At 48.0% G+C, this 3638-nt stretch overlaps 1 pseudogene across 1 annotated transcript; it reads right to left on the bottom strand.

Moving 5' to 3' along the window:
• Positions 1–216: 216 nt before the first annotated feature.
• LOC307062716 (large ribosomal subunit protein eL21-like) lies at positions 217–697 on the bottom strand (annotated as a pseudogene). The gene has a single exon. The product of its transcript is annotated as a large ribosomal subunit protein eL21-like (transcript).
• Positions 698–3638: the final 2941 nt, after the last annotated feature.

Raw genomic sequence — 3638 nt, 5'->3', positions numbered from 1 at the left:
GTTGTGGCTGGTGGGCTCTAGAGCGCAGGCTCAGTAGCTGTGGTGCACAGGCTTAGTTGCTCCACAGCATGTGGGATCTTCCCAGACCAGGGCTTGTACCCATGTCCCCTGCATTGGCAGGTGGATTCCTAACCACTTCGCCACCAGAGAAGTCCTTGTTTGGTTGTTTTTGTTTGGTTGTTTTTACAGTCCAGGTCTTTTATTTTCTTTACACCATCATGCCATGAATTCATAAGGAACAGGCTCCAACAGTTCAGGTTCCTTTCCATTGGTTCTCACGAAGTGTGCTTCTCTGGGTGGAGCAGGCTGGCACTTCAGTTGAACCCAAGTACCTTTCTCTTTGGCTTCCTTTTTTTCTGATCATTTTCCTTCACACGTTTCAGGAAGCTATCTCGGCTCTTAGAGTGCTTAATATGCTCCATATGCACATTAATTTTCTTGGCAAGAATCTTGCCCTTAACTAGTTTGTTTACAGTGATGCCAACAGAATGCTGGGTAACATGGTAGACCCTTCCAGTTTTGCCATGGTAACATTTACGGGGCATTCCTTTTGAACAGTGCCCATTCCCTTGGTATCTACAATGTCAACTTTCTTGTACATTCTCATGTATGTGGCCAGAGGAACAACTCCACGTTTTCTAAAAGGCCTAGAGGACATGTAGCGGGTGCCCCTCTTCTTTCCCATTGTGTTGGTCATTTTGGCGAATTACTGGAAGATCGCGGTTCCGGCCAAAAGGAAGCCACAATTTGTTTATCTGTGCATCTGTTGGCGGATATTTGAGCTGTTTCCAGTTTGGGGAGACTGTAAATAAAGTGCTGTGAGCAACAGCATAAGTCTTTGAATAGACACATTTTTTCCTTTCTCTTGAGTACACGCCTAGGTGGGGAATGGCTGGATCACGTGGTCAGTGTAAAATTAGGTATTTAAGAAACAGCCAGGACTTCCTTGGTGGTCCAGTGGTAGAGAATCCACCTTCCAATGCAGGGGGTATGGGTTCGATCCCTGGTCAGAGAACTAAGATCCCACAAACTGTGCAGTGCAGCCGCAGAACAAACAAACAAACAAACAAAAAATTGTAGATTAGGGATAGTGGACTCAGATTGTATTATATTTCTGTTGTACAACTAAGGAAGCAGACTCAGGGCTATTCAATGTCATCAGCAAGGCCACCCAGCCATGCAACCATTCAGCACATCGTTATTATCTGCCTGCTACCAATCACACACTCTTCTGGGCACTGGAGAATCGAGAGGGGGAAAAACAGACAAACACTGTCTCTTAGGAAGCTAATGCTCTCACGCAAAAACTGTGCATGAATGTTCATAGTAGCATTATTCATCATAGCCAGAGTAGAAACAATCCAAATGTCCATCAGCTGAGGAATGGATAAACAAAATGTGGTCTACCCATACAATGGAATATTATTCCATTTTCTGACACATGCCACACATAGATGAACCTTTAAAACATTATGCTAAGTGAAATTTGCACTAAGCCAGACATGGAAGGTCACATATCATATGATATAGATGGTTTATATAAAACGCCCAGAATAGACAAATCTATAGGGGCAGAAAGTAGGTTAGTGGTTGCCTAGGGCTGGCAGACGGAGAGGAGATGGGGAGTGACTGCTAATGGTACAGAATAATGAAAATGTTCTAAACCTGACCATGGTGATGACCCCACAACTGTGAATATACTAGAAACCACTGGATTTTATGGTGTGTGAATTATCTCTCAAACTTGTTATGAAAAAAAAGAAGCAAATGCTCTTGGAGTGAAAGTAGATCAATAAAGACAAAAATACAACTGATTTTTTCCAGAAGTGGCAACCTACTGGAGGCACACACTTAAACCAGCTTCAGTTTGTCTGATCACTGCTCCTAACTATTCTACGTCTAATAGCTCAGTTATTATGCTTTCTGTTATGAGGATAGTCTCGCTCTGGGATTTAAGATTCTGTGTTAGTCAGGGTTCTCCAGAATAGAAATAATAGGACATTTAAGGCATTGGCTTATGTGACTACAGAGGTCAGCAAATCTAAACTCTGCAGGATAATCCAGCAGGCTGGAGACCCAGGAAGAGTCAACGGTGTAGTTCAAATTCAAAGGCCATCTTCTGTCAGAATTCATTCCTTCTTGTTCCAGGGAGGGTCAGCCTTTTGCTCAAGCCTTCAACTGATCGGATGAGGCCCACCTGAACTCTGAAAGACAATCTGCTTTAATCAAAGTCTACGAATTTAAATGTTAATCTCGGGACTTCCCTGGTGGTCCAGTAGTTAAGAATCAGCTTCCACTGCAGGGGACACGGGTTTGATCCCTGGTCGGGGAACTAAGGTACCACATGCCGTGGAGCAACCAAGCCTGCGCGCTCTAGAGCCCATGTGCCACAACAAAAGATCCTGCATGCCACAGTGAAGATCCGTGTGCCACAACTAAGACACAATGCAGCCAAATAAATAAATAAATAAATAAATAAACAGATAAATAAATATTTAAAGAATAAATAAAAATAAAATAAATTTAGGTGTTAATATCATCCAAAGACACTCTCACAGAAACATCCAGAATAATAACATCCAGGGGCAGGGACAGATGGCTGAGGGTCAGGTCACTTCAGAACAAGTCACTCCCCCTCCCCTCTTTTTTTTTTTTTTTTTTTGCGGTACACGGGCCTCTCACTGTTGCAGCCTCCCCCATTGCGGAGCACAGGCTCCGGACGCGCAGGCTCAGCGGCCATGGCTCATGGGCCCAGCCGCTCTGCAGCACATGGGATCCTCCCGGACCGGGGCACGAACCCGTGTCCCCTGCATCGGCAGGCGGACTCTCAACCACTGTGCCACCAGGGAAGCCTTCCCTCCCCTTTTTTTAATGGTCATTTTCTTGGAGAGTCTCTCCCTTACCCTGCCCCTTCCCCCACCCCACCCAGGGTGGCAACCTCTTTCGTTAGCCTGTGCCCTCACTCCCAGGATGGAGACACCCTTCTTTAGCCTGTCCCCCCTCCCCAGGGTGGAGACCCTCACTGCCAGGGGTGTGCAAGTGCCCTTGGGAGTGAGTGCCTCTTCCATCTCACACCCCACGTACCTCCCTTGCCTCGCCATCATCCCGGTCCTGCCTCTCCAGGGAAACTGCATCCCCATCCCCCAAAGGGTGGGCTCTATCTCCCCCATCCCTGAATATGGATGGATTCAGTTGTTCTCAGTACGTCTTGCAGGGAGGGCCTGCTCCCCCCAGTCTGTGACTGGAGGATGAGAAGGATGTCCCCAGCCCCCATGTGAGGTGCATGAAGAGCTGACGGGGGTGGGGCAGAGCATCCGGCCATTGCCGACAGGGAGCCACAGGCTGGTGGGAAGAGAGGGCTGGACCTACTGAGGGACTGGAGGGAAGCCAGTGGAAGGCTGGTGAGCTGGTGGAAAGGGCAACAGGGGCGGTCGAGGCCAACAGGGCCGGTCCTGCAGGGCCTTGAAGGCCACGGGAAGGAGCTTGTGGTTTTGCCAAGTGCAGTGGGAGCCACTGAAGGGCTGGCGGCTGGGGAGTGACCAGATGTGATCTTCACTCTGCAGTCTGATCGGAGGATGACAATGCGTTTGTTCTGGTAACGCACTCGGACTCCTGGGAGATGGCAAGCGATGCTCTGA

The sequence above is a fragment of the Hyperoodon ampullatus genome (assembly GCF_949752795.1).
Source record: "Hyperoodon ampullatus genome assembly, chromosome: 14".
Taxonomy (NCBI): domain Eukaryota; kingdom Metazoa; phylum Chordata; class Mammalia; order Artiodactyla; family Ziphiidae; genus Hyperoodon; species Hyperoodon ampullatus.
This window is presented reverse-complemented; position numbering and strand designations above follow the sequence as displayed.